This window comes from Dermacentor albipictus, chromosome 2, assembly GCF_038994185.2.
Source record: "Dermacentor albipictus isolate Rhodes 1998 colony chromosome 2, USDA_Dalb.pri_finalv2, whole genome shotgun sequence".
Lineage (NCBI taxonomy): Eukaryota > Metazoa > Arthropoda > Arachnida > Ixodida > Ixodidae > Dermacentor > Dermacentor albipictus.
The window spans coordinates 84537645-84556847 of NC_091822.1; the positions used below are offsets into that span (position 1 = coordinate 84537645).

At 49.7% G+C, this 19203-nt stretch overlaps 1 protein-coding gene across 3 annotated transcripts in view; it reads left to right on the plus strand.

The window, feature by feature from the left end:
- Window positions 1–19203, plus strand: part of LOC139055986 (uncharacterized) — a 146155-nt gene that overhangs the window by 62837 nt on the left and 64115 nt on the right. The window lies entirely within an intron of this gene.

Below are 19203 nucleotides of genomic sequence, written 5' to 3' on the forward strand. Positions count from 1 at the left end.
CCAATCCTCCACGTCATGCCCAAGCGTTGGATGGCGTCTAAACCCAGCAGTGATGTTCCTGTAGTTGTTACGTGGAACGTGACGGAGCATGACTTTTGGAAAAACTGGACAGTGGCTTGAAACAGGCCTTGAATGTCGATGCGTTGCTTGGAGAAATTTTTCAAGTCCACTGTTGTTTGTGACAGTCTGTGCTGTCGACCAAAGTGCTTTCCAAAATCTTCGGCCGTCATCAATGACACAGATGCTCCCGTATCCACCGGCAGTCGCATGGAGACGCCGTTAACTACGACCGGAACTTCCAAATCTTTTTTTAGTTTCAAAAGCACTTACCGTCAAGACAGACGCGGACGGCTGCCCTGCGGAAGTTGAAGACAGCGTCTCTGCGGAAGAGACGTGTTGAACAATACGGGTTTTTCGGCATACTGATGCAAAATGGCCTAGCGTGTGGCAGGTGTTGCACTGCCGGTTCCTTGCTGGACAATTCCTGTACGTTGCAATATGTTTCGTGCTGCCACACCGATTGCATACACCACGGTTCCCGGAGGAGCCATTTGTGAAATGTCTGCCCTCTTGGCAGCTTCTCGGAAGAAGTCGGTCATCTTGGCGGCTCCTCGGAAGAAGACGGCCATCTTGGCGGCCTCCCGGACTACGTCGGCCATCTTGGCGGCTCCCCGGAAAAAGTCGGCCATCTTGGCCCGTCGACGGAATGCCAAGTTGAGATGCCTCGATTCTTCGTACATTCTCGGAGCCGAACTCACGGTTCGCTCGATGCAAGGCTTCTAACGAGCGTCCAATTTCTTCTGCGTTGTCCAGGGTCAGGGTTTCACCATGAGCCAATAACTTCTCGCGAACGCTGACGTTTGCTACGCCATGTATTATTTGGTCTCAGACGCGCTCGTTGTAGGTTGTGCCGAAGTTGCACAGTACCGCCTTCTCCTTCAGTGCGGTCATGAATTCCAGGAATCCTTCTCCCTCGAACTGCTTTCGACTGGTGAATTCGTGCCTTTTCACCTGAACATTTGTTGACGCGGTGAACAGCCGGTCAAGCCGCTGCAAGAGTCTCTGGAACTCTGACACTGGCGGGACCGCATCACTTGACGTTGACGTTGCGCCGGTCGACTGCCTTGCTGCTTCGCTTGACGCTGACGCTGCGCTGGTTAACTGCCTTGCTGCTTCCTGCTCCTCGTCTGCAAAGTACTTCCGTTGTCCCTCACGCCTGAGAGCGCTGACGAGCGCGGACGCTCGTCGCGCGTCGATCCAGTCGCCACCGCCCACCACTTCGAGGTGGGCCTGAAAAATGTTTTTCCATCGACACCATGGAATTAACGGTGGCCTGGGCAATTCCAGAAAAACGGGAAGGTTCGCCGTAAAAGACGCCATGCCCGGTAGCGTGCAAGAGACAGTGCAGAAAACAAGCCGGAGCTCACAGCAGGAATGGGGCACGGAAGAACAAGGGGGCGAGTAGGCCTAGGCTCGGAAGCCTCGCTTCCGAGCTTAGGCCTACTAACATGCCTCAGAAAGGCTGGCCAATGTACAAGCCTTGTCAGACATGTTACGTGGAAGACTTGTAACAATATCCTATTCCACTCTGCCAAACTGTTCCTCTTGCATTAATAGGATGTAAGGGGAGACAAACTTTACAATAATGTTATGGAGGTGCGATATTTGATCAGAGCACCAGGCGCTATTGCTTCGCCACAAGTGGGGTACTTTACTTGAATTCAGAGACAACCTACACATTGAGAAAACCATGAATGTGGGCACTAACATCCTCGGGAAACAATTTCTGAAGCAGTTCCTTGTAATGTTCACCTGCGTGAGTCAGGCCTGAATGAAACCAAAGCCTATCACACACGCAGCACACACTACCTAAGTTGTCCGGGATGATATGTTATGCTCACCACTGTACACGTTTCTTATGCACAGTCCTTGCTGGGTGGGTACATATGGTTTATCACTTGCTGAACATATTTCATGCAAGCCATGCAGAATTGCTGTTGCCTGCTATATTTAGCTGATGGCTAACAAAGGGAACACAAATGGAACAAACTTTAATTTGCAAGGCTCACTTGCTGGTCATTTTGCTCATGAGTGTTGAAATGTGACCACATACATCCATTCTAGGATGGGACATCCCATGGTACTGTTTCAAGCTCATGAGATTTTGTGTATCTTCTAGCATGTGTTTCTCACAGTAGAGTTGTTTCTCTTGTAAGGAAGGTGTGAGCAGTGCTGTGGGTACCAATATTTTAGATTCCTTTCAGTTTGCAAGCTTTCCCGAGTCGTGCGCGAGAAGGTGACCCCCTTTCGTTTCCACTCACCATGCGGTGCTGCTGTCGCTAGTGGCGCGTACCACTCGCGCTTGGCAGCTGTTGCAAAAGCCTTCTCCGCCATAGAAATTTGCTAGCCCTCTCTGAGCTGTCATGTTGAAACTTCAGTCTCATGGTTACAGAACTGTTTGGCCTGAGCAGTAAGGGTGAGATAAAGAGCAGGCTAATGCAATATTGCAAAAAATGGATTTTTTAATTTCTTCACACTTGCAGCGTTTACCCCAAACATTTGAGTGTTTGTTAGAGTAACGCTTATTTGGAAGAATGCACAAAACAATAAGGAAAATCTGTAATTAGCTATGTTACATTCCGTTTCTAGGCCACAGTCACGGAATTCTGCGAGTGGTTAGTCAAAAACTTAGTTGAAAGCATGGAGGGAGTAGCTACAGAAGATGAGCTTTTTCATTTGCAGTGGCGGCCTTTTCTCTGTTTTCCAAACTGCGATTCACATCTCGCATAAAAATGCATGTGCGTCATAATGATGAAATGCAGCACCTGGCATGTAAAAGTGACCGTATGCTCTGCATATCCAAGTCGAGCAAGGTTTAGCAATTCCAGCTCGTCCAGCACTTCCCAAAAGATATTCCGCAAAACGGGACCTTCTTTTAAGGAAATAGAAACTGTTTTGTTTACACTATTTGTAAACTCTAGCATTCTTTAGTAGGATGCTTTAGGCACCTTTGCTTGAAGCTCTTGTACACTGTAAGGTATGAGTCACTGCCAACAACTGGCACTGGAGATCTGATATCTTCCATGTAGGAAGGGCAAGTTGTGCTCTTGGAGAATTTGTGCACCACATAACCTGAAAAATAGTATTAGATGCTTTCATCCACGTCTCCCTTGGAGTAAATGTGGTCACAGTCACTGTCTTTGGGCAAGTCAGCTTCAGAAGTTAACTTGAGCATTCTGGACTCAATCAGTTGATGCAGGCGAGCTTGCTTCCAATGGTGTACTTCTCACATCTTTGAACTAGAGGCTTGTAGCAGTGGGCACGTCATTAGCCACTCCTAATCATAGTGTCTCCCAAGTTCTCACCTTTTCGCAGAAATTAAAGCAGTCTTGAATGCCAGCTGCTGCTTTTGTGGGAGCATGTGAAGAACTTCATCAAATCTTGCGTCACTGAGTGAACGCAATTGCTCTTTCATGGCAAGAACCTCTTCCTTCACCTTTTTCTTTTCGAAGTAGCATGAATTTTTTTCCGCCTCATAGATTTCACTTGGATGCTATTCGGTCTCGGTTTCGTGCTTGTTTTCTTCATGCGCTGCAGGAAATGCTTCGCGAGCATTTTGTATTCAGGGCAAGTGGCGCCCAAGCACGAAATTGTGCATGTTTTTCGTCGCCAAGTATGATCATCCTGAGTAGCCACCGACAGTGACAGTATATGGGGATACAACTTTGCAGGGCAGCCCTCACACAATTTTAACTTTTTCATGTAGCGAACAAAACACTTGACGTCTTCAAATGAATGTATGTCTCTGATTTCATTGTTAGCGCACACTGTCAATGGAACAGGTTGACCATCAGCACTGACTGAAAATTTAAGGCAGCTTGGCACTAAACAGCCTTTTCTACTCTCGGAACAGCATCTTCGAGTATCGGCTTGTATAGGGTAATGAAAGAGTCTGTGGACCAACCTTCAATCTTTTGGCTTGTTTTTGACATGGCCAGGAGTTGTACAGCAACGAGGCCTCCACAGGTAAGGGACGCGAATCCTCGTTGTGAAGGTCCATAGGGGCTGTGCTTTGGTCGCCGTCATCTTTTTCACGTTGCTTCACCTTAGGGGCCGTATGCACAGCCTGTGTCTTGTGTTTCGGCATGGTTTTTGACAGGTATATCGGGCAGTTGGGAAAGAAGCGTGGTATGGCGTCATTTTTCAGTGCCCATTTGTCACGCAGAATGATGACGGTGTCACCATTAATATGGTGCGCAAAAGGTTTTAGCACGTCCTCGTCATGAAAGTGGACATTGCACATGGCATAGGAGCTCGAAAACTGTCTGTCGAGCTGGGGAATCAGGTACTGCCATTCTCGGAGAAGTGCAGCATCACTGGGTGGCCGGAAAAAATGCCTTTTCTTGGGTGGAGGTATCTTTGAGTTGTAACCGCTTTTGCAGCCAGGCATGGGGCAATGTGGCATGTTCACTACTCACTCAGTAGACATAGCCAAATGGCAATTTTCACGAACCCACATACTGCAGACACCCAAATGTAAAAAGGTACAGCTCGCTACTTCGATCAGGTGGTGGCGACAATAAAAAGGGACCGCACCAGTTGGGTTGACAGCATGGCGAGATCCACCGTGCGGCAGGAACCAGAACAGCAACACTCTGCGCGCCGCAGCTTTCAAACTGAAAGGGAATCTAAAAACATTGGTAGGTACTGCGATCGCTTTGGTACGTGAGACAAGCTTGGGTTGTTGGGAAGCACAAAAAGCTCAGACTGTTCTTTCTGAGGCTGCTTCAATTACTTGCGGAAGTATTCACAAATCTCCTCATTACAGTTGGCGGGAATTCTGAATAGCTGCTTGCATTGCAGCTGAGGCTGGAGTTGGCCATGACTACTATGGTGGTGATTCCTGCCTGCAACAAATTGTGGCTGGACAAGAACTCGCATACATGTAGCAAGTGAACAAGCTCAAACAACAGCATAAACACCTTGCTGTTTCAATGTTGTTTATTTCACCTACTGCCAGGGACACTCGTTTTCCAACCATACGGGGAGGCACAAGGCCAGTGGTGGGAATACTATACCAAATATGCCACTCTGCACCGAATGGAATTTCTTGCTCGATGTTGCTCCAAAGCATAACTTTTTGCTTGTCCAAATTGCACTGCTGCTGTGCCACGATGTAGTTTTGTTGGTGTGAAAATTGGGAAACTAACATGCTGTGCAATACGAAGTATGGCACTGCTTCATTCATTGGCCACATTCATTCATGGTGTTACAGCCAGCAGCCAACATGGTTGCCGTTCTGACAGCCGCCAGAATCGTATTGATTCCTATGCTTATGTGCCAACAGAGAGACATGCATGAAGCTACAGTGAGTTGTGTGGCCACACTGACTTTGTGACTGCATGATCAATGCAGTAGTTTTGTGCATCGAGGGCTGATGTGCAATGGAACTCTGTAGACAACAAACTATTCAGAGTCTGAAGCAACTACGGACAGCAAGTCAGATGCAACAAGCAAGAAAAGCATTTATTCCTGAACAACAGCATGTTTATATGCGCTCATCACCAAGGGGGAAGGGAGCTGTGAGAGAGAGCAAAGGGAGTGACAGCAATAAATACACCAGGCACGCAAGTGCCTTGATAAGGGAACAAAAGACTAGATATATAAAAACAGAAGATAACGCGGGGCCAGCACCGTGGACACATCAGGTAAAAATTCTGGTCGTAGGTTACTATACCCAGAAACATTCTTAACTTGGACACCCCACGAGGTGCCTCAACTTTTAAGATAGCCTCCAGATTTTCCCGTTGTTGTTGACCTTTTTTGCTGATCTTATGTCCCAGGAATTCCACCTCCTCCTGCTGAAACTGATTTCTCTCTATTCAGTCGTACCCTGAACTCACAGAATCTCCGCAACACTTCGCGCAGCGTGGTGACATCATTGAGTTTTTCCGCAATAATTACATCATCCAGCAACTTGTACTCCCGGCAGTCCTTGCAGTATAGTTTCCATGTGATGTTGGAACAGTGCCGGTGTCGAAGCTACACCGAACGGTAGGCAGGTGCAGCAGAAGAGTCCCGTCAGCGCATTCACCATCGTGAGCAGATGATATTCTTTGTCTAGGGCAATCTGATTGTATGCCTCCCGTAGGTCAATTGTTGTGAACACCTCGCCTCCGTTCAGTGGTGCTACGATGTCCACTGTACGAGGAAGAGGGCATTGTACACTGGGGCATGCTTGGTTGACTGCTGATTTAGTCTCTGCATAACCGAATGTTGCTATTTCATTTAACTGCAGCCACCACAGGCGGTGCCCACTTGGAATGAGGAATCGGAACTAACCGATCAATTTTGGCCTCGATCTTTGGACGCAATGCATACGGCACCTGATGTGCTTTGCAAAATTTGATAACTACGGTATCCCTCGGAGGCAGATGAACAGGTAGCCCCTTTATGCTTCGTAGCTCGGGTTTAAACACGTCGGCAAATTCTTCCAACAAGCTGTCTATACCACTGTCACCTCCGACGTTGGCTGTCACTTCATCTTTATCGGTCAAAGTGGTCGTGCTGAGCACTGGCTCCCCTAGCAGTTGCAACGCTCCTATGATGTTACGGCCACACAGGTTTAAACCCAGACATCCTAGCATGGTCACGACGCCCTTCATGGTCCTTGAATCGAAGGGCACCAAGTTGCAACTGGCCGCGCTCCGACTGTGAACCGAGAAAATATGTTGACTTCAGCGAAGACTTCTGACATTTCAGCCATGTAGCTTTGTGCTGCTCGTAGATTGGCCAAGTTACAATGGAAGCCAGAGATCCTGTGTCCAACTGCATCATGATCGGCACTCTGCCCCAGTGTAGGGTGTGCATTATTGGCTTTACGGCACTGACATTCCCTAGAAAATTCTCTGCGATTCTAACCAGGAAAAGACCTTCCGCCTGAGTTTCAGCAACGGATTCAACAAGGGTTTGAACTGCATTTATTTCCTGTTGCTGCCACATTGTATTTCTTCTTTCTCTGCCACTTGGACACATCTTCGTGATATGGCCTCACTGATGACACTGGTAGCACCCCGATGAATGGTATCGACATAACCCAGAACTCTGCGCTGTATTTCTGCAGCTGAAGCATGGGGAATTCACCTCACAACTATTGCGTCGTGCACCTCATCTGCTTATCGTATGCATGGTTTTATTCTCAGGTGCACTTCGAAGGACCTTCAGGTGTCCCTCTGTCATTTCCTCTGCCAACACAAGTTGCTCTGCTTCGCCTCTTGTCAAGGACTCTTTTGTGAGCAGTTGACATACTGCAGGACCTTGAAGACTGCAAATTGTCCGGTTACGGAGCATCCTGCCTAACACAAAGCCAAAGTTGCAGGTGTCCGCTAATTGCCGAGTAGCTACTTCGGCGTTGTCACATTATGCAATGTTTCTGCACATGCTTTGGTTGCCTGTTTGTGTGCTTTTAATACCGAACATTACTGCCAGCCGTATGCTGTCTGCATCAGTAGCAAAGGTTGTGAGAAATAGTCACCCTCAAATAAGCTTGGATGACATAAACACATTTAGTGGCCTTGACAAACTCATGTAGTTTCAAATACGTGTGGAGCAATATGTAAAGAAGACTTTTGTGTTCGCAGCTGCAGTTGTACATTTTTGACTACTGTTATTACTCTTCTAAGCATGGGGCACAACTCAATCTTGGATATAAAGCGCCGCACACTGTCATTCACACCTCAAAATGACTTCATATGGAAAGAGTCAGAATACATCTGGTTGCGCACAGAAGTCAGGAGCAGTGCTTGGCCCTGGATGTTGTTGCGATGGCGCGCCTGAGGCACTTTCCGCCATGTTGAGGGCTTCATCTTCTGTTGGCTCACTGGGGGCATCGCCCTGCTGTGCTGACCTCATCGGTAAACAGAACTCCAGCGGGGGGCAACACTCACTTAATGCAAGCTGCCCAAGCTGCTTACAGTCTGCTAGTGTGAGCTTAGAGCTATTAAGGAAGCACCCTCCGAAGGCCCTCTGCACTGCAGCCTGGTGCTTACAGGAGGCACCTTGGCTGCCTACCCAACAGGTGCAAATTCCCACATCAGCTTGTACCTGATATGTTGCGTTGCTGGATGAACTGGGCACATAGTACGTTTCTCCAGATTTGGTAACACCCCCTGCGGGCAGCTCTGGAAGGTCTTGCAGCAGGTGTTCAAACGTGAGGCGATGTGATGGCTCTCGGTGGTGCGCATGCCGCAGAAGCCTGGTCTCGAAATACTTCTCCCAAGTCGAGACTATTATCTTGACCAAGGCAACTGCATTGTATGCCTTTGTACGGCAAAGGACAACATCTTTGAGAATTCTTATTGAGGCTTCCGAATAGTTATTTGTGTTGTGCCCCCTTGTTGCAAGATTTGTTCGATACATCTGTACCCATTCCTTTTCGCAGCAAAGAAATGCCTCTACTCGGTGGACATAGCCTTCATGGCCAACCGTGCGGAGGTGCTCTTTTGCTGCTTGCAGCTGGCTCTTGTCCTTTGCATATAGTATCTGCAAATTACAAGCAGGATCTCACTCAGGACATTCACGGTTATACCCCACACTGAGTGGGGATTAGGAAGAGAATAAGAAGGTGCACCTAGCAAGTGGAAGTTATTGCTTAAAAAAAGGGTGAGGGAGGATAAATAGAAAAGGGGATGGTGTTTAGCTGACATGGAAAAACGACAGGTATGGTTCCTGCTATTATTTCTAAGCAGGGCTAAAGAAAACAAAAACATTCAAACATGCTAGCAGGGGCTGATCATACAGTGGGCTTACCTTCCTGCAAAATAGGAAATAAAGGGAATTAAGATTAAAATAAAAATGGTAGACGAAACCAAGTTTCCCAAAGGCTTGTTCAGTTGGGAGTAGAAGTACTACTACAAATCTTTTTCAGTAGTGAGGGAGAGAAAAACCTTATTGACCAAATATTAAATGAAACAATCACTTTATGCTTGGTAAGATAGCATATCAGTAAAACATGCCTTGTGAGGTAAGAAAGTCAAGAAATCTAACAACTTAGTAAATTACAAAAGAAGATATGATCAGCTGTGGTCTAACAAGCTGTCAGACCTAATGGCATAAATGTTTCAAAGGTAGCCAATGAGTCCATTTGTTACACTAATGGACAATTATAACCAGCAGCCCTTCATTTCTTGCAGTTTGCAGATGGGCTTAGAAGCATTGAATCATTGAAAACAAGCAAAAACCAAATTTTATAGTAATATATAAGCAACTTTTCTTTTGCTTCTACAAACAAGCAATAATGCTCACAAATAGTAGGTCCCCTTTTCCCTCTTGTATTTGATTTCTTACTCTCCCATTGGAGCGGAGATATTTGCAATGGCACTGCTGTTACAGTCATTAGTATGAGCAGACGGGCATGTTCTACCAAGTTTCCATGGTGAGTGCTTTTGCTGCAGGCTTATTTTAGTTTATTTTTCCCTCCTTTTGACCTCGACCATAATAGTTGCATTATGCATTTTCTCATGTTCAACATACCATCAAGCTTACTGAAATGCAAGAAAGCCTGTGACAGCTACCATTGCAAATACACATATGCTCCAAAGATGTAAAGTTTTTTTTTTTTCTTAAGAAGACACATGCAGTCACACTGTCAACACAGGATAGCTTTTAAGTCTTGAGGCCTGTATGCCTGAATACCTCAAGGGCAGCCACTGCTTTATTTTTATTGGTAGTGGACTGTATGTCACAAGTAGAAGTAATTTCTGCTGCCTTGATGAGTGTCATGATGTATGCCACATCAATTTTTTTTACTAGGATGTCATAAAAAATATTCATATCCATGCACTTTGCCTCATTTCAACACCTCTTGGTATGTATGACAGTCACCTCATAATGTAATGTTTAAGTGTTCATTTCTGTACCTTTTGGAAGGCAGCCATCAGTTCACGTCGGTCTTCCTTGGGGACTTTGTTACCCGTTGCAGTCAGCCAGCGCCATTCTACTTGCAGCACATGAAACTGGCATAGGAGCTGTTCTGCTGTGGGCCATGTCTTTTTCAAAGCATCCTTTGCGGGACAGGAATTGTGCGACATCAGTACTAAGGGAGCCTGCAATAAGGATTGCATAGATTGCAAATATATTCTAACATTTGGATATAGATATGTAAGTAGGCTTTCTGCTGCCTATTCATTGCTAATTTCCCTCCATAACTCTATTTCATTAAACTAAAATACTGAATGAATGGTATAAGAATGATGTCTAGTGGATGTGTTGTGCCTGTGCTTGTACAGAATTTATAACATTTTGAAAATTTGCTTTTTCAATTCATTTATAACACCTCAAGTCTGCTGTCTGGGCTCTAATGTTTGTTAAATACAACACCCTTACAAGAACACTCACTGCCATGCATTGAATGGTTTATCCACCCAAATGACAATAACCATTTGCAGTTTAATAACCATTTACAAAAGTATCAACAAGTTTGAGCTCCACCTGCTAGGCTATTACCTTCACTGCTATGAATCCATTTGTTCATACCAAATGCTATAATGCAGCTGGCACCGAACTTAGTGGACATGTGTCAGTAAAACTATGGTCGAAACATTATTGTAGTGGCTATTTCTGATGCTAACCGCCGATTCAAATTGTGAATAAATCAAATTATTGGAAAAAAAAACTTCACCAATCTTTTGAAACTGTATATACAGTAGCAACTGCTGACAACACTAAAGTGAAAGTTGGAACAATGTTGTTAACACTTGCTTCATGCCTTGCCCATCGTTTTTTATGTCACACGATTGAAACCTAATACCAAGAAGCTTGATCTAATTCCCAGAGAGTTTTATTTTTCCTATCATTTATAGAACTTGACAAATTTAAGCCATTATAAAAATGAAGAATGCAAAATGAAAAGTGGGGTCACCAAATGAAAAGTGGGGCCAGGCTTGGGCCTCCGCGAATGTAGCAGCCACATGTAACTGGCGTGGAAGTCCGAGAAGTGTTCTCATGGCTGTGCTGTACTCCACTAGAAGCTGTTTCTGGCGTGTTCGCGTTAGGATTGCCAGAGGTAGCACAATGAGAAACACGGAGGTGGTGGCAGCATGGTAGAGTCGGAGGGCCCATCAGGATTTGGAGCCTTTTCCTCGCTGGAGTAGCCTGCTAAGAGCTGTTCTCATCTTGCGAGTATCCATGTGAGGTGGTGGTCCATCTGGAGCCCCAGGTATGTGACCTGCTTCCCTGATGGGATGGGCATGCCTATAGCACGAGCTTCCCGACAATGACAGGGGCAGCAGCAGCTATGGGAAAAATGAGCAGGGCCTCTGTCTTTGTGGGAGAAACTAGAAACCCGATTCTCAGGAAGTAAGCAGCTACTGCATCCAGGGATCATAGCAGTGCTGCCCGGATCCTCTGCAGGTTTCATCTGGGTGCATGTCCGTTGGACGACGTCATCTGCATAGACTGATCACTGTGTCGGAAACCTTGGGTCAGCTGGGAGCGCTGCAAGAAGTGAAGTCAGCACCACATTGAATAGAAATTGGCTCCGGAAGGAGCCCTGGACGATGCCCATGGCTACCTTGCAAGGGGTACTCGGGGTCTGCCCAACTCTCACCCTGAAGTGTTCGTCCTGTTACGAAAGAGCTGATGAACTGGCGGAGGCAGCCCACAGTGCTGAGTTCATCTAGTTCATTTTGGATGTTTTTGTGCGGCAGTCCATCAAATGTGCTCTAAACATCTAGCAGGATGAGGAGGGCCACCTCCCCCTTGCTTCTTGCCTCCTAGAGTATGGAGACCATGTCTGCGACTGAGTTGGATGCGTTGGTAGTGACAAAAGCCTGTCTGATGCTCCAGGAGGAAGCCCGCCACTCGTGCAATCTAGTTGAGCCATCCTAGTGCCAAAATCTCCATCAGCTTGCAGGCTGCAGAGGTCAGTAATACTGGCCTGTAGGAGGTGATAGCCATGGATGGTAGCCCTGGCATTTGAATGGGTACCACTACCACTGTCAGCCAGGTCTCCGGTGGCAAGCCGGTCTGCCAGACATCATTCAGGAACCCAAAGAGCCGACATTAGGCTTTCTTGTCCAGGTTTTGCAGCATCTGGATTGTGATGCCATCAGCTCCTGGGATACTGCGGCACTTGGCATTTTGCCAATGCAGGTGCCAGTTCGGGCTCCCGCAGTGAGTCATGGCAGAGAGCAGTAATCTGGCTCTGGGTCCAGGCTGGGTGGAAGCCATCAAGCAGCCTTGGAGATGGAGGGTCCAATGCAACCACCGGGTGCGTGGGAGGGAGGGTTGTGAGTCATTCTGCCAGGAGCTCTGCCAGAGATTCCTTGGTGATGCCTATCCAGATGGCCACTGAGAGCAATGGATGTCATACCCTACCCTTGGACCAGACAGCAGGGACTGCAGGGGTTTCCATGCTTGTTCACTGCCGTTGGCCTGGCTGATAGAGTCGCAGATCACCTGCCAGCTCTGTTGTCCGCACTTGGCATGTCATTGGCAGGCAGCATCGATGTGGTTGCACTCTTTGCGATGTTCCAACAGCCGTGTTCTTGGAGTTCACCTTTCTGCTCGTCGTCTGGTGGCATGAACGTGCACATGCTGAAGGTCAGGAGCGTGTTGGTCTTCGGGCATGAGCAAGCAGATTGCAGCTTTTGCTGCCTCAGCCATGCATAGGAATAATGATGATGTATGGGGTTTTATGGCGCAAGGGCCAGGTATGGCCAAAGAGCGCCATATCTGTGGTAAATGTATAGGAATAAGTCCCGGTCTTCCGCTATGCAGACAAGCTTGTTCCTGAAGGCTCCCCAGTTGACTGTGCTGCGTTGCCTGGTCCAGGATCGCAAGATTGGCAAGTGGTTCAAGCCCCAGAAGCCAGGCTGCGTAGCCGAGCTATGGTTGGTTCCTTCCTTTGATAGGCTGACATTGATGGCTGTACAGGGTATGTGCGCTGCCCTTCGGACATACCGCTTCCCTTCGGACAATGTTCAGCATCTGCAGGCTTAAGCTTCTGATCACCTACTCTAGGTCTTTTCCTCGTTTGCAGCATCTGTGGCTTCCCTAGGCCGTATGGTGTGCATTCATGTCGCGGTCAACACGAGTGGCTAACTGCGGGAGGACTGTAGGGTCCTATTCTTGGCAAGGTTGCATATAGATGAAGGCCACTGTTGTGTCCGCCCCTCAGAGCCCGGTGGTCATGGCCAGCATGTCATAGGCCCTCCCGTCATGTCAGCCATGTTGACCTCGGCTTGTAGCAGCTCATGGCTTACGTAGATGGTGCACCGTGGGGAGCCCTGGTGTGGTTCTCCAGGCAGGGGGCACTTGTATAAGTAGGCTGAGTGCAGGATGTGGTGCTGGAGTACCCTATGTATCCGGGAGGCACAGGTCTCCAGCAGCCACATAGACCTCATGCAGGGCAAGTACATCGTAGCCACCTTGCAAAGGATGCGTCGATAGGTCTCTGCCGTCACTGCAGCAAGAATGCATTCCATTGGAGGACTGTGGGGCAGCCGCTTTTACTGCTGGTGTTCGCCATCATGACTACTTGTGTTGGCAGTCCATCTGCCTGGAGGCATATAGCTCGCAGTGGGTTGTTCTCCGGGAGTAGTGCTGCAACTGACCGCAGCAAAACTTATCTGTCCAACTGTTTGGCTAACGCAGCTGTGGTTGGAACAGAGGGTGGCTGGGAGTAGGGGACAGCTGCACCTGTACTTGATGCTGTGGCTTCCTGGTGGGAGGCGATATTATAGGAGAGCGCTTTCTCATTACCGCATGTGCATAGCTCTTGTGAGCTGTCTTGTGGCGCGGTGCAGGGATCAGCCTGGTGAAGGGGGGGGGAGGGGGAGGGCTCCTTGCAGCAGCGAAGGCCTGTTGGGGCAAGATGGGTGCTGTGGTGGTAGCCTTTATGGTGGCAGCTTTTCACTCCTCTTGCCAACAACGGCATCTGGGATCATCAGCAGCGTGGTTGGCACATCAGTTGAGGCAGCAGGCCTTCAGAGCAGTACAGGCACTTTCATGTCTGCAGTGCAGGTAGCGGGTTGGCCACTGGCAGGTAGCAGTAACATGCTCCAGCCTTCCACAGTTTGTACACAGTGTAGGATGCGCTTGCTTGCTGTAAAGGCAACAGTTACTGAGCTGCCATTCCTTCCGACAAAGAGCACTCGGAAGGCAGCAAGCAGCTGCTCGTCCGTGTACTTCCCATCAAGGCCATAGACGTAACCCCTGGATTGGCTTTGTCCAATGGAAGGCCCGCGTGAGCAGTCACTCTACAGATGGAGTCATTGTGAGAAGCGCCTGTAGTCGTTCCTGCATCTCCGTGTCGGCCACAACAATGTCCAGCTTGGTATTCACCGTTACTGCAAGCACAGTAGGTAGGACAAACAGGGCCTTTGCAATGGCAATGCGTGATGTGTGGTGAAACAACACAGACTGCTCTGCTGGCAGGAAAAGTGCCGTTCCTGCAGGTGGCTGTAATGTGGGCTTTTCTGGGAGAGGTGGTCCAGTCCAAGAAATGGAGCTGGACAGGCAATGTAATGCATGAAGTGTATAACTGGTGGTCTATTAGTTACAGAAAGAGTGCAGAGATACAGGAAGCGCAGTGAAGGACAGCAGATAATTAGGTGGCATAAATCCGAAGTTTCAGACAGCAAAGGGTGTCAGTCGCACATTGGAAATGCTATATAGTCTGATGATGATAGAAACAATCAAATTAAACCAGAAAATTCCCAATCCCTCTGGATCTTTAATTGAGAAAGAGATTTTAGAGGGGAAGACGTTTTGAGAAGTTTCTCATTTGCTATTTTATGGAGAAGTAAAGCCAATCCGCCACAGGGGCGTTTGCGTCAACAGGCGTTTGGTGTGTTGCGACACCACGTACCCGAACAGATGGAGGTTGGACACTCCCACATGTAGCTGTGAGCGGCTTAGCCGTGTCTGGGAAAAGGGTGATCCCGGGAGTTGAGCCGATGCCAGGTGTTCGGATCTTTCAGGCCTCCCAGCACAGGCAACACACCTCTTTGGCCTCTGCTTCACATAGGCGGCACCTCAAGACTGACCCACCTGGAGAAAAACGGTAGTTGTCTTTTCCTGTCTCTCTCTCCTCAAATCTTCTTCTCATTTTTTTTCCTTTCCTTTTCTCCCATTTACTTTTTCTCCTTGGTGGCAAGGGTTAACCTTGTGTGGCCATCCTACCTTGAGTACACTATATTTGGTCATAGTTATGTGTCAAAGATTGGTGGTGAAGGAATTTGCACTCTCCGGACCGGAGGGGATGGGGCGACAACAAACCCACCCCGCGTGCGTTTACTGAGGGTTCGACTGCTGACCGGCGATAAGGTCCACGCCTGATCGACCGTGAACCAGAGGCATGAGACGGAGGGCGACGTACAACACACACATTCAGTTTAATAAATTAAAATCATGCGCGAGACATAATAAAAGAACATACAACTACAAGTAGTGGGTCCCAGCTCGCGGAAGGCGTGCAGGTCACACAACGCACGCCCTGACGCCACTCGCGCGACACTAAGCCCACCACGTGGGAGCTCCTAAGACTCGCGAATAAACAAAACATACGCGACACAAATGAAAAATGCAAGTGACAATAAATGCGGCAAAGACTAAACTAACAGGACATATAAGAATAAACACGCGATGAGTAAATAAATGAAAGATTAAACACGATTACAAAAATACAGTCCGGCGGAAAGTTCTGAGAGCTGCTGAACACGTGGCGTAGGCTTATCTGCGGAGTGTCGAGTAGGACGTCCGAGCTGGGGAGGCGCCGGGCTGCTGGGTCCGCCGTCACCGCACGTCACTGCCGAAGATCGAAACGGACTCGGGGTCGCGTCTATGGAGGCTCCGGCTACGGGAACTCTGGCCGCCGTCCTCACGCCTGCCTGACGTCCAATTCACGTGCCGCTTGCCTCGCCGGTCCAACAACTCTGTCCGCTTGTCGCAGGTCGCCCCATGCTCGTTCTCTCTCCTCCTCTCCCTCTCTCTCTCGCCGCACGCCGACTGTGATGTGAGGAACTGGTCTGGGTGCCGGCGGGATCTAGGGAGAGCGATCCCCGCGCCGGGCACGCTGCGGCGGTGGTGGTGGTGGTTACAAACTTTTTCTTCTATTTACAAGAGAGCTGTGAGCTGAGCCCTAAGGGCCCAGCCCTTACAAAGTCTAGGGGGCGGTCCCTAGTCCGGGACCCCCGTGGCTTCTGCAGCGGCTTTGGCTCGGGCCACCAGGGCACGTTGTTCCTGGAGGGTTGAGCAGCCGAGCAGGGTGGCCTCCCAGTCCTCTCGGGTAGGGTGGGGGTTTGGGGGAAAAGCAGGGTTGGAAGGGCATGCCCACACCATGTGGTATGTGTCCGCAAACACCTCCCCACAGTGCGGGCACTCGCCCGAAAATGCCGGGTTGAAGTGTTTCAGCACCGCCGGGCACAGTACTGTATTAGTGTAGAGACTGAGAAGCCAGCTCTCCTCCGTCTTATTGAGGCCTTTGCAAGGGGGGAAGTATCGGCCGTGAATAAGCTGATACAGCTGTACGATTTCTTTAAAGGTGACTGCCGGTTTAAATTCAGGGACCTCGTCGACGGGTGATAGAGGCGACGCCCGGAAATGAAGCGTTGCGGCGGGGACTGTTGGCGGCGGTGGGGTGACGCCGAGGAGTACACGCACTTTGTGACACCACCTCGGCGACAAGAATGTTATAGAATAACATTCAGAACAAAACACAAAGTTGTTTACGCGCATTGAAAGGAGCCTCTGATCGCTGCTGATGGTTACCCTGCACCACCGCGTCGATGAGCGCTCTTGAGTTGCGCGAACACTCGCGCACAAACCACTGCACCACACTTCCGCAATGTCTCCGCACTGGTACGAGCACATGATGTACAATGAAAAGAGATAAAATACAAGGCATACCTCAACGAGGTCCCGAAGCAACACGACGCCCAGAGTAGTATTAGTGAAAAAGAAAAGGACAAAACGGAGACAACTAAAGTCTGGACGAACTCCTCTACCCATTCATGCCAATTCAGACCCGGCCGAGGTAGTCAGCGCCCACGTTCTCCGCACCCTTGACGCTGATTACGTTAAAGTCGTACCCCTGTAGGGCAAGGCCCAAACCCGTGAGTTCGCGAACTGGCCCTCCTTGAGGTATTGTTTCGAGCGGTACCCTCCCTACAGACCCACGGCTGGCCGTCTTCGGGCAAATGTCGCATCAAGCGACAAATGCGTGTGTATCTTCATGCACTCCCAGCCAAAAGAAGTTGGCCAGTATGCGGTCCGCGGTCTGCTTCTTTCCGAGGTGACCCGGCATTAGCCCGCAGTGTGCAAGGTGACGGACTTTGCTGCGATGTTGCCTCGGCACTATCAGCTGCACCGTGCTCGATCCCGAGTCTGGCATGTATTCACGGTACAGCAGTCCGTCCCTCACTCGGATGTTGAATGATCCGCCCCCCTTGCACTTCCCGCTGCGTTGCTGCCTGTGTAGCTGAAAGAACTTTCGCAGGGTAGTGTCTCGCTGCTGGTCCCTTTTCATTTGCTCGGGAGTGACCCCAGCCAGGTTGGACGGCACCTGCAATCTCCGAAACGCCTGGAAGTACTGCTGTTGTGACTGCCGGCGAGTGATAACAGCAGCCGCAGCTGGAGGCTGGCTTTCTGCCATTAATGGCTCCGCCCAGTCGCGTTCATCCCGCACGAAGGCTTCCCCCCACGCACCGTCTGGCTCGGCCGGGGCTCGGGCACCCTCGATGTTCCCCAGGATGAGGTCGAAGAGTGGGTCCTGCATGCATGCCGCCAATACCTCTCCTCGGTAGTAGGGCGTCTATTCTCATTCGAGCCTCGGGCAAAGTTCTTACCGAACGGTCTATAAAGTAGACGGCTCGGTACCGGCCTGTCATATCCGACGGCTGGACAAGGTCCCGGCTGACTATAATGAGGTTGCAGCCACTGTCCCGGAGGACCTTCGCGGCGTGCCCGGCAACCCGACCCTCGACGACAGGCAGATCGCCCATGCCTGATGGAGTGCCTAGATTTACGACGGGCACGTGCTGGCCATCCTTTAATTCGAGGTAGCCATCCTCCTCAAGGCAGGCCAAAACATTCCCAGCGGCCGGCTGCTCTCTGTTAGACGGTTCTGGCTTCTTATTGGTGCTCGTACATTGTGACGCCACATGTCCCGGTCGTGAGCATAGGTAACAACGGAGCCCCGTCCCACTGTGGCATTGTCGCCTGCCTCGGTCTGCAGCGGGGTTCTCCCCGGCTTGACCTCCTTGTTTTGCTTCGCGCTTGCTGAAGTTCATTGTATCTCGGGCGCTCACATATTCGTCGGCCCTCTGGAGCACATCCAGGACGTCCCGGCTCTTTTTTTCCTTCAGGAACATCGCCAGCGCGGGCTCGCAGTTTTCAAGGAACTGTTCAGCTAGGAGCAGGTCTTTGATTCCCTCGTAGGACATTGTGGCCTCCGAGAGGTGGACCCGTCTCTCCCAGTAATTCTCAAGCCGGGCAAAAAACTGCGAGGGCGCTTCGTCATCCTGGGGCACTTCCGTCCTGAATGTCTTCCGGAAGCCCTCTTCTGTGAGGCAAAAACAACGTAGGAGGGCCCGTTTAAGCTTGTCGTAAGCCAACACTTCCAACGCTGGCATGCGACCGAACACGCTAAGGGCTTCTCCCGTCAGGCACGTACTGAGGCCGGTGGCCCATTGTTCCCTCGCCCATCCGTGGGCTTTGGCCACTCGCTCAAAGCGCGTCAGGTTTGCTTCCAGGTCGTTCGACTTGTCGTTAAAGGGTGCCAGTAGTCTTTAGGGGCTGATCCCCGCGAACTGCACTGTCACTAGGCCTGCATTGGGCAGGCTTTCGAAGCCGCCACTGTTGCTTGCACAATCACTCTTTGCGCGCAGTAGCTCGAGCTCCTTTTCTATTTCGAGGAGACGCCGGTCGCTCCGCGCCTTGTCGCGCTCATCGTCTTCGCGTTTTCGCTGCTCCTGTTCTTTAAGGCACTCGCGATGCACCGCCCGTTCCTTGCGCAGAAATTCCTGAAGCGCTGTCCCTTCCAGACCCAGCTGCTTCCCGACCGCAACAAATCATTCCTCTTCCTCGGCCATATTTCGGCCCTTTTTTGCTTTTTGACAGAACGCGTTTGTACTGCCCTCTATGCCTCGTGTTCATGGCAGATCGTGGTCAGCAAGTCCTGTCGCGGACGCCAGTTGTCAAAGA